This window comes from Cherax quadricarinatus, chromosome 64 (genome assembly GCF_038502225.1).
Source record: "Cherax quadricarinatus isolate ZL_2023a chromosome 64, ASM3850222v1, whole genome shotgun sequence".
In the NCBI taxonomy this organism is placed as follows: Eukaryota; Metazoa; Arthropoda; class Malacostraca; order Decapoda; family Parastacidae; genus Cherax; species Cherax quadricarinatus.
Genome location: NC_091355.1, coordinates 2,780,770 through 2,800,088, shown reverse-complemented (window position 1 = coordinate 2,800,088; position 19,319 = coordinate 2,780,770). Strand labels below are relative to the sequence as shown.

At 44.5% G+C, this 19,319-nt stretch overlaps 1 protein-coding gene across 2 annotated transcripts in view; it reads left to right on the top strand.

The window, feature by feature from the left end:
* Positions 1–1,500: 1,500 nt before the first annotated feature.
* LOC128699971 (semaphorin 5c) overlaps positions 1,501–19,319 on the top strand; it is a 144,062-nt gene continuing 126,243 nt past the window's right edge. For both annotated transcript variants that reach the window (XM_053792820.2, XM_070098708.1), the window contains exon 1: positions 1,501–1,982. The gene's annotated coding sequence lies outside the window, so the exon portion shown is untranslated. The remainder of the gene's footprint in view (positions 1,983–19,319) is intronic.

The following is a 19,319-nucleotide window of genomic DNA, read 5'->3' as shown; positions in this document are numbered from 1 at the left end:
GGGCTATCAGGCAAGCAGTGAAGCCCGTAGGGTCCTTTTTAGGGACTTCTGGGTGGCCCACAACAGTCGACTAACACCTATATTTGGGTTGGTGACAGGCAACAGGTGAAAAGGGGATTTAAGTCTAACCGCCTGGGTATTACGGTTCCCAGGTGGATCTGAATGCCCGACCACGGCACATGTCGCCCTGATCACAAATGTTTTAAAAAAACAATCCAGTAAACCCTCCATCATGGCCAGGGGAAAAAACCTCTGCTTCCTTGGGGCCCTTTTGGTGCCCCGACGTAAACTCACCATCTGCAAATTTCTCCCGCACAGGCATGGGAAAAGGTTTTTCCCCCCGTTCCAAACAGAATACAATCTCCAACACGCTTTTTCCCCCGAATAAATGGTATTAAAAGGAATGACTTGATTTTCATCCTGTTGGAGATTTGGTACGTCTCCCCTTTTTCCTTCTGTCCCTTTCATTTTTTGCAGTTGATATTGGTTGGTTGGTATTGTAGGCAGGGCAGTCTCTTCATCTGCTGTCTTTGAGTTAGATGTATCTAGAGAGGGGTTTTAAAGGGGCAACGCCCCCGGGCCCGTCTGTGCCAGGCCTCACGTGATCGGGCCCGATCAACCAGGCTGTTACTTTGCCCCACCAACCCCATGTATGAACCAGCCCGGGTATAGGTAACTTTGGGTGCCTGTCCGCTCCTCTTGAAAACAGCCAGGGGGCTATTGACAAAACCCCTTTTTGTAGTTTTAATCGAATGTAGCTCCATCCTGGAGGAAACCCAAAAAACTATTATTATTTTAATCAAAAAACGCTCCCCAAGGCATAAGAAAAACTTCTCTATAATTTGGGGGTTATCCTCTTAACAACCCTCTAAATTTAAAAACCTGGTGTTATTCATGGTATATCTTGGTCATTCGGAAGGGCCCTTTAAAAATAGGCCTATGAGTTTTCGGGCATTATTTCTTTGGCCACACGCTTGTTTTGGGGGGAACTACCTCAGATAAAAAAAACCATTTTGTCATTTTGGGTGAAAACCTCAGATGAGAATTAAATCTTTGACTTGAGGTTTTCCATTTCACAGCTGTTTTCACCGTTACTTGTGTATGCACTAGGACAACACCGTCCGCATGTTTCTTAAATCAACCTCTAAGTTAAATTTACTTTGTAATTACAATGGCTATATTTTAATTACTACTAGATAAGTTGTAAAGAACTGGAATTGTAATAAAAAAATCAATAAAAATGAGTTGAAGGATAACCAGATGAAAGATAGGAAGAGGCGAGAGTAAACACGCACTGGTAACTCCACCATGTTGACGCTTAGCCATAACATGTGCATTATTTCAGCTTCTTCAGCGCCTTAATTTCCATGTTATAGCTGTGATTTGGGAGATAATCAAGCAAGTCAGTTATGAAACAATAACGGTGGGTACACCAGCCAGTAAAACATAGCATAACTTGGGTCAACAGGAGTGGAAAAGATGAGGGTGTCAGACTCTCACCTTGAAGAAACTCAGTTTGCTGGCAGCGGTCAAGGAGGTGGGTGTGCTGGTTGCTCCTCCTGTCACCATACATAAACCACTCATACACGCACTGTATACACACTTACTTGTTGCTTGTAGGTCCACTGGGCTTGTTTTAGCCTGTGCCGACGACACAAGCTATTGTGGGGTGGAAATAATACTGGAAAACAGTGTGTTTGAAGATGACATATCGCAGGTGCGCGTCCGAGTGGACAGCCTAAAAAGATCAGATTTGGAGATTGTTGTCGTGTGTACAAGTCTGTCTGACAGAAGGAAAAAAAATTACATTTCGTGTTGAAATAACACGTGTGGGGAGTAGAGGCAGTTGGTAAGAGCTCAGCGAGGGAGTGTGAAGGAGAGGAGAACCAGGAGAGAAGTGTTAGTAAGGGAAGGTGAAGTGACCCTCAGGACAACACCGCCCAACCACGCCCTCCAAAGGGGTTAAAGTCCCTACCAACACGGTAAGTTCTATTTAAACTCATTATGTAAATGTACAGTAGTACTGGTCATTTTGGAACATTTATGCCATTTACAGCCCCCCCCCTCCATGCATCCAGTAAGTACTATTTATACATACAGTATAGCTTGGTTACATAGATGAATTGTAACTTCTAAATATGTATGTGGATAGAATATTTCTGGTTAGTCTTCCAACTAATTTGGAACACGAATGTTATTTACAGCCCCTGAAATAGGTAGTGTACTATTTACTGTCATTGCAATCAGTAGTCCCCTCAAGGGAGGCTCCTTGATGCTGGTGAGGGGCTCTAGATTCAGGGAATTGGATTTGTGCTCCAGTTCCCTGAATTAAGCCTGAATACCTTCCACATCCCCCCACAGGCGCTGTATAATCTACGGGTTTAGCGCTTCCCCTTGATTATAAAAATGCAATCAGTAGTGCTGCAATTGGTAGTCTACTATTTGTAGCCTCTGCAATAAGTAAATAGTGTACTATTTACAGCCTCTACATTAGCTAAGTAGTGTACTGTTTTCAACCCTTTATCATACGTAAATTATTATATGTACAGGAGGTACTCATATCTACATTATTCATATATTGGATGAGGTACCGGTAATTATATACATTTTTAAATGCTTCAAAAATCTTTTAAAATGTAATGTTATTCATTAGATGTGAAATAATTTGACATTGAGTAAATGTTTTCCATTCAAATTTAGTTGAGAAAAAATATCAGTATATAAGTTACAATTTAAAATTTACAATTAAAGGTTGGTACACGTGTAGAGTCGTTCATCCTAGCCTTTTATGGGTTATCCTAGGTAATTTACATTGTGAAAATTGTACTTATGTGTACCTGTGCCTAAATAAAATTGCTTACCTGTCCTATAAAAAAAATTATTTCATAGGGCGTTAAATCCGTGTATTAGTTTACCAATGAAAATAGTGGAATTTGTTATGTCTGTTTAAATATACTAATGTTAGGTAACCTTTGTATAATCTGGGAGATATACACCAGCTTAACTTACCTGATCTAATTTACCAAGCCTAGCCTTGTTATTATCCACGTAATATAAACTAGCTGACCTGCTGTCTTCAAGCAGGCACTGAACAAGCACCTAAAGTCGGTACCTGACCAGCCCGGCTGTGGCTCGTACGTTGGATTGCATGCAACCAGCAGTAACAGCCTGATTGATCAGGCCCTGATCCACCATGAGGCCTGGTCACAGACCGGGCCGCGGGGGCGTTGACCCCCGGAACTCTCCAGGTAAACTCCAGGTAACTTAACCTTGGTATGTGCTAGGTAATACAGACCTGTTTAGCTGACCTGACCTCCCGTAAGTGGTTTCAAGGAATTGAGATATTCTCCCCTTTCTTACAGTAGACCTGATTGTCTCCCATTTCCCAGCCTCTTATGACACTCAATGGGGTTTAATGCTTCCCCGTAAAAATTCGGCTTGGTAGGTACGACACACAAACACAGTCGACCTGGCAGCACAGGAGGACAGGAGAGAGAGACATGATAACGACTTATAAAATACCGATAGGAATTAACTGGGTAGATAGGGACAGGATGTTTCAGAGGTGGGACACAGCAGCAAGGGGGTCACAAATGGAAGTTGAAAACTCAGACGAGTCACAGGATTGTTTCACTTCTTTCGGAAGTGTGCCAGTCTGGTGGCATGTAGTGGGGGCAGAATCCATACATAGTTTTAAGAAGAGATGATAAGGCTCATGGAGCAGGGACAGAGTGGACATAGTAGCAACCAGGGAAGAGACGTTTCAAATAGATGTGAATCGACCCCTGCAACCAGAAACAGGCAAGTACACATCTTAGACCAGAGGAAGCTCGAACCTACCTTTGGGACAAAGTATGCACCACGCCATGCCACAGATCTGGCACCCAGTGAACTAGGTGTTTGCTCCCGAGTCGGTGGTACTAGGCAGCCATCAGTTTTTTTTATTTTCATTCCTACGTGTACTGGTCCACATGAAATAATAGTGCTTTTAATTCGCAAAACAAGCGAAATATTTACGAATATTTATCAGAGACCAGAGGAGTCCTGTAGATTCGTCTCGTCAGAGCTGACATTAATTAAGGACCAACACGTGATAGAGACATAGTGCGAAACGTGGCGAAAAGGGCACATACAGGAAAAGGAGGCGTTTGTTATTTGGACGTTTCACCCCCACAAAGCCTCAAGTATGTGAAACATCGTACTTATAAATGTCTCGTGTATGTGTGGTGTATGTGTGGTGGTTAATGCTCTCGCTTCACACGGCGAGGGCCTGGGTTCGATTCCCAGCCAGAGTAGAAACATTGGACGTGTTTCTTTCCACCTGTTGTCTATGTTCCCCATCAGTAAAATGGGTACCTGGGTGTTAGTCGACTGGTGTGGGTCGCATCCTGGGACACTGACCTAAGGAGGCCTGGTCACAGACCGGGCCGCGGGGGCGTTGACCCCCGGAACTCTCTCCAGATAAACTCCAGATAAACCATACTTCAACCACAGAGCGAAACGTTGTTCCAGTAGACTTCGTCGGCAACTTGTGTCTGTCTTCAGTGTGTGAAGAGGTATGGTTTTTGTCTTTAAATATCCTGGGATGGAACTCTTCAGTATTCAGCTGATAGCCCGGTCCCCAGCAAGTACTGTGTTGAAGTCAAGTAGGACGGCTGAAGGCTGCATGAGGCTCTTCCCAGGCGCCGGCTCACCATTCTTTTAGGTACTGGAGGGCCACTCAACTACGGGTGGAGCCACTTAAGGCATTGCTAGACAAATCAATTCAAGGCTGCATCATTTAAACCAGACCTGAGGCCCTTAAGGCAGGGCTGGTCGGCGAGGCTATTGGGGTTCGCCCCTTGTCTAAGAGTGACCATCCCTGCTCCTGCACCCACTCTGGGGAGTACATCAGCACAACTTCGTGTTATATTCGCTAGCGCCTTCTTCCCACCGCACCCCAAGGGTAAAGGAGAAAAAAAAAACGCTCTTGGCACACTTGGACAGATACGCAGTATTACCAGCCAGGTATATCATGATACAGGGTGGGTGGTGTATTTGTCTCACTCTTCTCTCCAATGTGCGAGTCTTAATGATGGTCAAAACACACACTTACGCGAGATAAAGTGTATCATAATTGACGCCCTTTCCTGGAGTGTCGAGGGTGCGTGGTGTCTGTGCACAGATCACATACTTATCAAGGTGCCTACGGTACATAAGTTAAGCTGTAGAAGGACTAGCGAGACAGTAATTGGAGCATGTTTCTTCGTTATATATATATATATATATATATATATATATATATATATATATATATATATATATATATATATATATATATATATATATATATATATATATATATATAGAAGCAATCACAACCTTTAGAAGGGTGTTTCCATTAGTTTCGTCAAACTTGTTATGACAGCATTCAAACCTCGCACTCTGAATCAGTAATCAAAGCTGTATGAACGCGTTTGCATATCCTATAATATTCTTCCCAGTAATGACCAGTGAAGCATACAGTAGCCACCCATCTTTCAAGTACACACTGCATGTTCTTATATATTAGAGTACGTCAATTAAATATTACTCTTTTTAAATTAAGTTACTTCAACTTATATATGCTTATTTTTGTAGAACAAGCGATATACAAACATTAACTGCCATCTCATACGCTGTCATTCCATCTCACACGTTGGTGTTCCATCCATCACTATCTTATATTTTCAGTCATCTTATCATAGAGTCAAGAAGCGGCCACAAAGGTGGCTTAAAACAGGTGGAACCAATCTTCATCCGTCGTGGATTACGTAGCGTAGCATCTGATTAACTGTGGCTTGGGCCATATGTAAACAATATCAGGAGGGATTTGGTGTGGTTATAAAGAACCAGGAACTCTGCTACTTGTATATACAGCCAGGAAACATACTGCTGTTCCATCCAGGGAATATACCACTCTTCCAACAACCACACTTATTTGTGATTGTTTTATCTTTTATTCGATTACTATCGCATTTTTATTAGATATATAAGGAAATAGAAATTCAAGTGGTCAGGGCGGGCCATCGTACGCTAGCGGACGTCATTACTGAAGCCACTCAAAGCCAGCCATATTCTGCGTTCAGTAGGTTATAGCTTGTATTCAGTAAAGTTATACACTGTCTGCCTTCGGTGAAGCAAGTCTGCATTGAGTAATATACTATATACGTTAATTCTCTCTCTCTCTCTCTCTCTCTCTCTCTCTCTCTCTCTCTCTCTCTCTCTCTCTCTCTCTCTCTCTCGCTCTCAGACACATCGTCATGACAACCAGAATCTCAGTGCAGTCTCCAAAGGGATTTGATTCTCTTTTTTTTTTACCAAGTGTTGAGGCGAGTGAAACCTGTCTTCCCGTGGGGGTATCGAACCCCCTCTCACGCCTGGTGAATGAGCAGGCCAGATAAACTCACTGAGAGTTTGAACCCCAGAAGCAAATCAAAATTAATTTGGCAAGATCAGCTTGCAACTGAACTTACAAAAGTTTTAATGACTTTATTACTAGGGTGTAGTGGACCCCCAGGAAGTATTTACAGACACCTGGTAGGTAGCTATGTATGTAGGTAGGTAGATAGGTTATTATAAAAAAAGAAGCGCTAAACCGTAGGTAGGTAGCTAACCTAATGTAAATCCTCCATAGGTGTACGAAGAGAGATTATGTACGGGTTGTGGAGAAAGTAGTTTCTAAGTTTTCCTGACTGTTTTAATCACCGGTCAACATTATGGTGGTTCCATTAACTGTCAGTACTACACTGGTTGTGGCCTGGAGGCGAACCTGTTACGTATGTTACTAATTCCAAGGATCGTGGACCCTGCGACCTGTTCTCAGACCAGGACTAAGAAGGTTTTTAGATTGTTGCCCAGATTCCTGGTCTGGGACCGGGCCATGGGGGCGCTGAACCTCGAAAACATCCTTCAAGTATCCAGGAGCGAGTTCGTTTGTCAGTACCTCTCATCCTGTTTATCTGGAGTGTATCTGAAATCGCTTCCGGAGGTCACCGCCCCCGCGGCCCGGTTTCAGACCAGGCCTACTTTATTAGGCTAGGCCTCTCAGGCCTTCCACACCAGGCCTGAGTGAACATACCACCATAAGGTCAGTACATATTTGTTTAAATAGTAATAGTAAATATAAATTTATGAGATTTACCCGCCATCTTACGTGTTAATAAGAAAGGTTTCACCAAACTTATCGTATGTGTTGATGAGACAGAAAAGATTGTCAGTATCACTAATGTATAACATTTAACAGGCGTTCGTGTGATACCTGACACGAGGGCAGCCTACTACCTATGACGTAGCTAATCAACTTCAACATCATGATAAAGTAGGGTGGTCCAAGATCCAGCATGGTGTTGTAGGGTGGTCCAAGACCCAGCAAGGTGTTGTAGGGTGGTTCAAGACCCAGCATGGTGTTGTAGGGTGGTCCAGCCCAGCATGGTGTGTAGGGTGGTCCAAGATCCAATACGAGTGTGTACAAGACGCCCTTGTATTGAGCACTGCCTCCGTGTTGGTAGTAGCAAATCTGTCTGGAAGACAGTCATTGTGGTGTAGATAGCCTAGAGAGGACCCGGGCTTCTGCTGCTCCTTGCTGGACGGGTCCACTAGGATCAACACCCCGGCAGGATGCTTTTAATGGTCCCCTCCAGGCCACCGAGACCAATCCAAGGAAGCCCTGGGCTTTGTCCACCCATTAAAGCCACTCTGCTAACATCAGGTAATCTTGCCACTCAGGGCCGTCGCGCTACTCAGTAGGCAGGCTGCTAGGCAGTGGTAATTTAGGAAGGCCGCGGAAACCTGTGAAACGTTCTGCACCCTGGCTGGAGTGCTGGGTTTCTTTCTTTTCGTGAACACGACAGGTATTCTTTCTTCGTGAACACAAGTATTCCCAAGTCAGAAACATTGTTTTAATAAAAGCACTTGTGAAACATGTCTTTTGGCAAGTCTCCATGAGGTGCGACAGTTGCTGGTGGCAGTGGTGGTGCTGATAATGGTGGTGGTGATTTTCCTGGTGGTGGTTGTGGTGGTGCTGCTGCGGCCTGGGTTATCGCCAACACTGAGCTTCTTCGACATTAGTTCTCCTGAAGGTTCGTCACACTACTGATCAATCAGTGGCGGTAGACGAATTACCTTCTTTTAAAGAAATATTCTTAGAAGTGAGGAAATAAATATACGATATGTCCGCGTTATATGGAAGGAACTGTGCAGATGGTGCGTTGTGTAGGTCAGATAGAGGGAGGGAGGGAGGGTACGGATTGAAGGGAAGGCAAGGCAGAGTATGATGGACAGTAGGGAAGGAAGTATAGAACGAAGTGAGGAAGGGTAATTTTAAGGGGAGGACTCTTGAGTAACTACCATGGAGGTGAGGATTTTGTAGTCGAGGTGGGAAACTCCACTACCTCCCTCCACCCTCTCTCTCTCTCTCTCTCCACTCCTCCCTCTCACCACAAGTGGGAGGAGGCGTGAGAGATACGATACGGAACATAAAATAAGTCGTAAAGACGAACGATGAGGAAGAAGGGCTTTCCAAATGTATACAAACAGTTGAGATGTATATAATTGTTTCCCCTGGCGCTAGGTGAGACGGGAGGACTAGGCGAGACTGGGAAGAGCTAGGTTAGGCGAGGTGGAACTTGGTGAGAAGGGGAGGGGCTAGGCGAGGCTGAGGAAGGGCTAGGTGAGAAGGGGCTAGGTGAGGCAGGGTAGAGTGGGAAGTGGAGTTTTATGCGCCTTGTGGATAATTTTCGCCTCGTAAAACACACTTAAAGTGTTTTCTGAATATAGAAATGTTCTGTTAGTACTGAATTCCTGTAATATAGCCAGCGGTCCCTACCATTCTAGCTGCAGACACAGACACACACACACACACACACACCTAGTAGCACTCGCCTAGTTATTCCCCATTACTTATTTCCCCTTAAGTACCACTGAGAACCATATTCAGTTTGATATGTTAATGCGAAAGGAAACAAAAAACACAGGAGGAAGAGAAGACAAGTGAAGGAGCAGGAACGCGCGTGGGGGCAGTTCCATGTTTGGTGTTTTGGTTTGGTGTTTCGAGTCCACCTGTGAACTCTACCTCCTGTATCACCTGGTAGAACACCCGTTTAGGGCGGTAGTGGTGGCCAGGGAGGCCCTGAATGCCCCTACACGCAGGTGGTGTGGGGAAACAAGGAGGTAGCTAGTGCAGGTGTAGGGGTAGACTTGGGCGCCGCCCGACACCCCTCGGGCATTCTAAGAGTTTACTAATAGCGCCTCGGGAGGCAAGGTCGCTCGCTGCTGCACCTCAACTGAACCTTGCCTTCCTGCCTTCCTCCCAGCCTTGCTTCCTTCCTGCACTCCCAGCTGATTATAAAAAATGAAGCGCTAAACCTACAAGAGTCATACAGCGCAACCCCCCCCCCCCGAACCTTGCGTTTCTTCCTTTCTTTTTCTGTTTATTCCATACCGTCTTTCTTTGTATCTTTTCCATCCTTTCTTACTTGCCGTATGTTACCCCCCCCTTTCCTTTCTTTAAGCCTCACTTCTATCCTATATTCCATCTTTTGTTCTACCCCGCCTTTCCTACCTTCATTTCTTACTTCTATCTTTAGCTCCTTCCCTGGCAGGTGCAGCTATCCACTTCTTGGCAGTCAATAAAGATAGTGTTTCTAGCAGAGAAAAGACGAATGTCATGCGACTATGAACCTTATTGACACTTGTGTCTTGTAGCAACTAGTACTGAGACACGGTAGAGGGGGAGAGAGAGAGAGAGAGAGAGAGAAGAGAGAGAGAGAGAAGAGAGAGAGAGAGAAGAGAGAGAGAGAGAAGAGAGAGAGAGAGAAGAGAGAGAGAGAGAAGAGAGAGAGAGAGAAGAGAGAGAGAGAGAGAGGAGAGAGAGAGAAGAGAGAGAGAGAGAGAGAGAAGAGAGAGAGAGAGAAGAGAGAGAGAGAGAGAGAGAGAGAGAGAGAGAGAGAGAGAGAGAGAGAGATTTTGTTATGGCAGGTGTGTGGACCAGGAGATCTGCTATATTATTGCATACCCGTTTATGTTGTGGATTGATTCTGCACCTCTCAGTACCCAGGCACAGGGGGAAGAGAAATAAGACGTAGAAGTAAGAGTTGGAAGAGAAGCAGAAGATAATGAACAATGAGGAGTAAGAGGAAGCAGGGAAGATGAGATGATAGTGACGGTGGTAGTAGTGATGGTGGTGTTCATTACCATCTTAACATACAAACACTTTACAATTTACACTATCAGATTTCATCGCTTCACGTTTAAGGATGAGAATAAAGACACTGTAAAACTTACTATGGTGCCTGGATGAGGATAAGTATGATCATGCAGTCATTTAAGGGTTGAACGCAAGTCTGCTGAGCACGCTTCACTATTGACAGGTAAATCTTACATCTGCTTACATTAACTAAACATTTGTCCTTACTCTCCCGTGTTCTCAGTTTTAATTCCTGTATTACTGATTACGTGAACCATTAACACATAAGACAGAGCTCGCGAAATAACTCCAATGAAACCCAGGTTTCAGTAAGTGCAGTGAAAGATGATTTAAGACTTTTCCAATACCCTTCCTTCAGTTAAAATTACCAGTAACCTAACTTCCTTCACGACGCAACTTAAGTTTTGATCCCTGGCTGTAGTGTCTACCCTAATGAAGTACAACAGGTAGATCAGTGTGTAGTAACGAATAGACTACGTTGCAGAATAAAGTTTGAGGTGTTAGAGCGTTAGTAAACAACTTGATAAAGCTCTCCTCAGATCTAAACATTGTCTCATTTGTACTGCTACCGATTTTTTTTTTCACTACTGTGGGCAAGTATGACCTGTGGATCTACCCTGACTCACCAGGCCATCAACGAGGAGACCTGATCTCGGAAACTTTGTAATCCCTAAACTTTTCCATAGTCCCTCGGGAGTCTCGTAGCCCCTAAGAGCCCTAGACTGTACCAATAGCGAGCACTAGAGAATCCAGCACTAGACGTAGTCTCCGGGGCCATAGTGTCGCCCTATCGCCTGGTAATGTAACCTTTGTGACCTGTAACCATTTCCAAGGCTCGTATACTAGGCAAGTCCACCCGCCACCGCCCATCTCCTTAAAACTATCTGGGATAATCCTTATTCCTCTTGATCCATGGTCCCCGCTCCAGCGCTCGGATCAGGGAGACTATATTATTATTTATGGTGATGTGGGCGGGTAGTGGAATTGGGTGTTGGCCCGTGAGACTAGGGTGTGCTGAGCTAGTGTGAGGGACGTGTGCCTTCTATATCACTGGTATTATACACACACACACACACACACACACAAGTGTGTTAATAAAACACAATATGCGGGTTATGGCGTTTGATTGGGAAGATGTTTCGCCCACCTGGGACTGTGGAATGGATGAAGTCCCTGGGGGACGAAACGTTCTCAATAAACCACATATTGTGTATTATGTGGATGTGGTGGTTGATGTTAGTTTTGGGATGATGGATCACTCGTGCCATCAAGTGTGCCACGTTAGTTGCCTGATGAGATTTAACGCCTAAGGACTACACGAAGGTCATTAAGGCTACATGTAACAGTTTCACCACATGACAAGAACACTTTAATCGCTAGTGTTGGGTAGGATAGCTCCAATGCCTTGAAGGGAGATAATAGTGTACGATTCTGCGAGATGTGACTAGGTCGAGGTTCATAGTAAGTTTGAAGCCTTTAGTACATTACTCAATGTTGTAGTGTGTAAGTTGGAAGGTTTCTCGTATTGTGGTTTTAGACACTGGCATCAGGTGGTTGCAATGTCCAAGTCATCCTCGACAACAAAGAAAGGTTCCAAACAGTCAGCAGGTGGCTACACTGTCTAGTATCAACAAGAAGCTTCGTTTTACGACTATAAATATTTTATATATATGTAACCCAGTCTGACTTACCCTAACTTAAATGACGTATTTTGAGAAATTTACCTAAAAATCACGTAAGAGAACTCTACGTTTGTCCTTTTTTAACAAAAAAGTGCTAAACCTACAAGGATCATACAGCTACGTTTGCCTAATATATCAAGAGGAAGACTGGAGTAGTGGAGGCTTGATCCTCCGTCCAATGATCGGTCTCAGACCCATTGCGTAAGGTAAAACTTGAGGTGACTAAAAGCTCGAAGGTAAGGGGTACGATTTGTCAAGACTGGTCACTGAATCAGACTTAATATAATGGTTACATAATGTGCAGGTCTACGTGAGTCTGCCTCGAGTGATTGATCTATTGTGTGAGTAATGGCGGGCATGAATAATGGAAACTATTTACTTGAAATGATTTAGATGTTTTAATGGTTCTCAATGTTTAGTGACACATGGAGGGCAGAAGGGTTAGTGATACATGGAGGGCAGAAGGGTTAGTGATACATGGAGGGCAGAAGGGTTAGTGACACATGGAGGGCAGAAGGGTTAGTGATACATGGAGGGCAGAAGGGTTAGTGATACATGGAGGGCAGAAGAGTTAGTGATACATGGAGGGCAGAAGAGTTAGTGATACATGGAGGACAGAAGAGTTAGTGCAATCATACATGACAAGTTGTGGTGTGTTGTATTATGGTGTAGTGTGCACACGTGTAGGTCATGTGGTGCAGTGTGCATTCACCTCTTTGTACTTATCTATATTTGGTTGCATGGGTCGAGCCTTAGCTCCTGGCCCCGCCTCTCAACTTACTGCTTGCCAGATTCATTCCCTCCTAGCCTCGTGGGCAATATCGTACCTGCTCTTAAAACTGTGGATGGAGTCTGCCACAAACATCTCTTCGTCGACGTCTTTCCACTTCCTGACAACCCTGAGACTGAAGATATGCTTCCTAACATCTCTGTGGCCCATCTATGTCTAACTTCTATGTTTCTCCCCCCCCCATCAAACAACTTGTCCCTGTCTACCCTATGAATTCCTCCGAGTATTTCGTATGTTATCACGTCTCCTGGCTCTTCTGTCCTTTAGGGTCGTTAGATATAAATCCGTTAGCTATTCCCCATCTTCTGTTATTTTCATCAGTTGTACATCATTGGCAAACACACACGTGTGACTCAATCCCATCTGGTATATCATCTACATAAACCAGAAACAGTCCTGGCCCTTATACTGATCCTTCTAGTTCCCCGGTTATTACTCTTCACCATTCTGACACATCTTCCCGGTCAATACTCTTTGTTTTCTTCATCTAATATACGTTCCCTTTTATTCCTGCCTGCATCTCAAGTTTTTGTTCCCAATCTCATGGGTACAGTATCAAATGCCTTCTTGCTGGCTGAGAAAATGCAATCGACCCATCTGTCTCCTGTCTCAGTTCTGCTAGTTTCTGTCATGGAATTCCAACAGGTTGTGTAGTAGTTACTAGATGTCAAAGGCCCTTGTCGATAGACACACGATTTGTGTGTGTGTGTATTTCAGTCTGTTGTGTGTGTATTGCGAGCGAGCGCCTGCATGTAGGTGCTATGGTGCACATGGTAGGGCGGACACAACATTAGGGCAGTGTTGTGCACCAGTAAGGCGTGGTGTACACACAGGTGACGCCCTTGTCACTCTCCACTCGACGTAGCTCCGCCCCTCTCCCCCCTCGTTTATTCGTGCCTTCTATATAGATAGGATGGCAGAGTAACCATCCAGGGAGGTACTACACTCTTGTACGAGTGCTAAACAGAAGCCAGTTAAACGTTTTGCACTTTGGCAGGATTACTGCTCTTTTGTCTTCTAAACTTATACCCTTATTTATAGTCAGGTAAAAGTTCCCATCTACCAGGGAACCCGACAGATTCCTCAAAGAAAAAAAAAACCCTTGATCAGCCGGGTTGTGAATACTTTGTAAAGCAGGCGGAGGGCACTAACAGCTTGATAGATCAATCCAGCAACCAGGAGACCTGTTCTGGGACCAGGCCGCGGGGGCGGTGACTTCCTGTAAGAGATGCCAGGTACACTACCAGCGAGAAGTTCCCATTTACCAGGTAAAGAAAAAAAAAGTTCCCCCCTTTTCAGAAAAATGTTCCTCTCTCTCAAGAAAAAGTTCCCTCACCAGGAAAAAAGTTCCCTCACCAGGAAAAAGTTCCCCTTGTCTACCTCCCTTCCTCCTCCCTGCCACCCCTCACCAGCTAACATATTCCTTGTGAAGGTTTAGTTGCCTTTTCATACAAATGGATATTTAAAAGGACCTTTCCTCCTTATGAAAAAATAGGAAAATTAATGATAGTTAAGAATAATCAAAGAAAAAAAAATATGCACAAAAAAAAAAAAAAGAATATCGCTTATCTGAAGCAAAACAAATAAAAAGAAATAATGATGTGAATCTAAGCTAATATATTTATACAGGACCAGGATAAATGGCATTCATGTGTGCAGATGGAATGTAGTACGTAGCAGGATTGACGGTGATGACAGTGAAGTGAAAGATGATGTAAGTCACAGTTGTACACGACTCAAAATGTCAGCCACTTCGAAAGATCACCGGATAGAAGAGTACTGTCACTTAGAGGGAAATGGGGTTTCCGCTAGCTGTCAACAGGCTATCAAAACGTTATTAAAGCTAGTTGGTCCAGTGGCTAACGCGACGGTCTGGTTTTTTGAGACTGATCGCGGGTTCAAACCCCACCCGTGGTATGGTTTGTTTATCAAAATGTTGACCGAGTACTCTAGATGATTATTGCTGAAGGTTACAAACAGCTGGGGATAATTGTACTCCTAGTGTGCTAGGGCACGTGGATATAGCATCCAGAAAGTTTGGTAATTAACTTTGTTTCACTGAGCTATATTTTAGCTCTAGCTGTCCGTCTTGTCTCATGACCCAAACCGAGTCACAAGGCTAAAAACAAGAAAATACGAAGAACATAGTTAACAACACGGACAAGCAGTTGTCAGCATAGTTGCTGATCTACTGGAAGGTTAGCCAGATGGACCTTGACTATCCAAGAGTTCAATCCCACTTTTGAAAATTTACCTGGCAAGTTGAATGTAGTCGCTGATGCTTTATCGGGACACGTTAGTGTAGTTACTGCAGATCCTCCATTTACTGTCGAGGATGTCAAAAATGCCCAAAGAATAGATCCCTTGTGTTCTGGTGTGATTCGATTCCTGCTCCAGGAAGATCTTATTCTTACTGTGAAGCCACCAGCATCCATTAGTGACTTGTAATGAGCCAAGAATTACTGTATCGAATAGTCGAGTTGAGTACTCCTAGCAGACGAGTTAGTAATTCCACAGTCACTAGTGATTGTAGTTGTATCTTTTGTAGATACTCGTTCAGATCTCTCTCAGTCAAGGCATGTGTTAGCCATTGCAGAGGAATTCGATCCTCCCAGAGATGATAACCATTCTGCATATGTAAACCTAACCCTCGCAGAATTGGGTTTAAATGTACATAGTCTGTATAATTAGATGTCCGAGATGAATGAAATTGTCAACTGTGTGTTTATTATTAGCTGATCAGTTTGTCAGAAATTTTCGTGTTCACGTTCCCTCCGTATTCTGAGAATTAACAGTCTAGATTTGAGTGCACCGAATCTGCCTTTCTGTTAAACACTTCTTTGTATATAATTATTCTTCCTCAGAATCCGTAGAGTGCATGAATACAGATCGATCGATCAATTCCATCCATATTGTATAATGATTTGTTTTTATAGTTTGTAATGATTACGTTAACACCCATTACGTCAAAATCATGTTGTACCATCCATTAGTTCTAAGTTATATATGAATTTGTTATTGTATAGAATCAGCCCAGATCTGCCTGCCTGTTCAGCCTATAGTATAGTAGTGTATGTCGGGATGACATACGTAACATGACCGAGCTGTCAGCATAGTTGCTGATCCCTGTATTCCCAGTATTATATAGCATAGCATATTAGTATCATCCCTGTGCTTTAGACACGAGATCCCTCGTAGGCCTGTGGCTTTGTGTGACGTCACGGGATACAGATGTGTGGGCTCATGCCCCTGTCCCGGTCTCACTCGGCGGCAGACGTTCCAGGCGTAAACAGGCAAGGCAGCTGGGGCTCCATCCCTCATCTCAGTCTGACAATACATTTACCATCCTACAAGTGTGTCTACTTTCAACCTACGATATCTCCATACAAGAACACTACATTCTCTGCTCAGACGTTGTGCTGAGCGTTTGTCAGCTGCTTCTCCTCAGTCCCGACACCTGGTGGAGGAGTTTTTACAACATCAACAACAATGGGGACTGCGTTTCGCCGACGTGTTAATACTTTTTGTATTCAACTAACTCAGGGCTCTATCACCAGCGAATCAGTAAATGTGTTAATGGCAGCAATAATTCGTGATACATATGGCATTCAGAGTGAATCCTTGTGTGGCGTCACCTTGAATGGAACTTCACGGATCTTCGTCAAGTTTTGTGACACTCAGATTTACGAGAAGATTGTGACCCAGTACCAGGATATAAGTAAGCAAGTCACCCCAGCAGTTTCTGTCCAGTTGCATGACGTTTTACGATACTATACGTGGGTACGTGTGCGAAACGTGCCTTTTGAGGCCAATGAAGTTGATATACGTGACGTTTTTGAACGTTATGGGAAGATCCACCTGGTCACCATGGGTAGATGGTCTGACGGCCAATATGCTGGTCTTCAGGAGGGGTCATTTACGTTGAAAATGTCCCTGCATCACCCGATTCCTTCGTACGTACAACTGGAGGATTTTCGTTTCCAGGTGTACGTTACGTATCCTGGACAGAGAAGAACTTGCTGCCTCTGCAGCACTTTGGATCACATAGCGGCTCAGTGTGTTCAGCACCAGCCGCCATCGGGGCGTGGTCGTCGTCCTGACGGTTAGGTACCCCGTCAGGCTCTGGAAGAGGAGGTTGTCGAGAGCTCGCCGCGTCTGACATCATGGAGTGCTGAGGTTGATCGGGCCATGCTACTAGAGTCATCTTGTGTGACTCTACCTGGGACTGCCTCCCTTAACGAGGTGGAACATATGAACAATGAAATCCCTCTAGCAAGAGAGGCAGGTGATATGGAGACCGACATTGTATCTGCGTTAAGTGACCTATTAGCATCGCATGAGTCTGATTCTGTGCCGTGTTCTGATGAGGGGAGATTACGTGCAGATGATGCTGATCAGATAGCTAAAGTGAGAGATTTGGAGAGTTCGAGAGTTCATACTGTTGAGGCAGAAATTCACAAGAACACTCCAAGTACTGACATGTCTGAAGATGCTGTTCCTAGGAAGCGTGTGGCTACCCTGTCCGACTCCGATGATGTCTTGACCCCTGAACAACGTTCAGGGAAGAAGATGTGGTCGGAAATCACGGGTGGGGGGAGGTCGCGTGAGTCCAGGACAGCAGGTAATATCACGGGGATAGCCAAAGGTGCGGGAAGTGCCTTGGGTGCTTGCCGGCGCAAAGAGAAAAAGGGAGTGGTAGCCCCTAGAGGAAAGCCACCTTTAACACAGTTAGGTGTGTAACTATTAATGTTAATGGTTTGAAATCTGTCAGAAAGCGTTTGCAGGTGCGTGAGTGGTTGAATCGTTTTGCAGTGGATGTGTGTTTTTTGCAAGAACATAACCATAAGGTAGGAAGTTTGTTTGAGATGGATGGTTATGACATTTATGTGACTCGCTCCAGACGTCTGAAAGGTGGAGTGGCTGTGTTGATAAAAGCGACCAGCCCATTTGTGTTGAGACATTGGGAGGAAGGGGGGAAGGTCACGTGGTGTGAGTCGTGGGGGATTGGGGTAGTAGAAGGGTTGGTTTTGTAGGGGTATATGGGCCGGCTGAACATGATGTTAATATTAAAAATACTTTTGTTAAAGATGTCTTGGTATATTATTTGAGGTCCCTGCCAGAAACTACAGTGGTCGGTGGTGACTGGAACTGTGTGGTGCGCCGTAAAGACGTTGAACCGAGGGGGGTGGGTTTCTGTTCACTTGTTTTGGGTGACTTGTTGTCTGGGTTGGGGTTGGTAGATGTACGCGGAGGAAGTGACTTGGGGATTGAGCATACTTTTGTGTGTAGGGGCTATGCGGCATGTTTAGATAGGGTGTATGTGTCTCGGCGGGTGGTCGTAATCAATGTGCGTGTATTGAATGTCTTTTTCTCTGACCACCGGGGAGTTTTTGTAGAGCTCGACTGGGGAGGTCTTCCACATCATTTTAAGGGATACTGGAAACCGAATACATGGATGCTACAAAGTGAGGATGATAGGGAACTATTCGCAGACTTCTGGGCGTCTATGGGAGTAGACTCCTGGGAGGGGTGGGATTTAGTACGACAGTGGGATAAGGTTGTGAAGCCTCGAATTAAGAATTTTTATGTGCATCGGTGTAAGGAGGCCACTCGCTTGGAGTATGGTTTTCAGAGGTACCTGGAGGGTCATCTACGACAATGTTATGCACAGGGAGAGGCATCTGGGGTTTACCCAGTGGATGAGATCGATGCTATTAAAGAACAAATCCAAGTATTGAAAAATAAGGTTTTCAATGGGGCGCGCATTTCGAGTGGGGTGGAGGAGGCTTTGTGGGGTGACAAGCCGTCTGCTTGTGTCTTACAAAGTCAGACACAAAGGCGAAAAGCGACTGAAATTGTGAGTTTAGTGGTGCAGGATGAAGTTGACGGGTATAGTGAGGGACAGGTCTTAACAACAACTGAGGGGATAAGTTTTTATGTCGATACTTGGAATAAGCTCCAGATGCAAAGTAAAGACGTGAGTGAGCATTTAATACAGGATTTGGGGAGAGGAGTACGATGCGAGTTAAATGATTATGATCGCCTTCTCATGGGTGGGCCTATATCTGAGGCAGAGGTGTGGGAGGCACTACAAGGAATGAGTAAGGGGAAGGCTCCAGGCATTGATGGCATCCCTTGAGAATTTTATATCAAACATTGGGAGGTAATACGGACTTTTATGGTTCGTTTACTCAATGCGATGAAGGAGGGGGGGGGGTGTTAGGTCTGTCTCAGCATCAGGCAGTGTTGGTCTTAGTTAGGAAATGTGATGTGCCATTAGCGATTAAGAACTACCGTCCCATATCGTTGATGTGTAGTGACTATAAACTATATGCAAAAATATTGATGAATAGAATTAAGAAAGTGTTTGATAAGGTAATCCAAAAGAGTCAGTTTGGTGCCAGGTAGGTCAATGTATGATGGTCATGGGAATATCAGGGAGTATGTTGAGGAATGCGGGGTGAGGGGTGGGGGTGGTGTTTTGGCTTTAGACTGGCGAGCCGCTTTTGATAGTGTGGAAAGGGAGGTTCTGTGGAAATTTATGAGATGGCAGGGTTTTGGAAATGAGGTCATCATGTGGGCCCATTCGTTGTACAATGGAGTGGGTTTTAAAGTACAAATT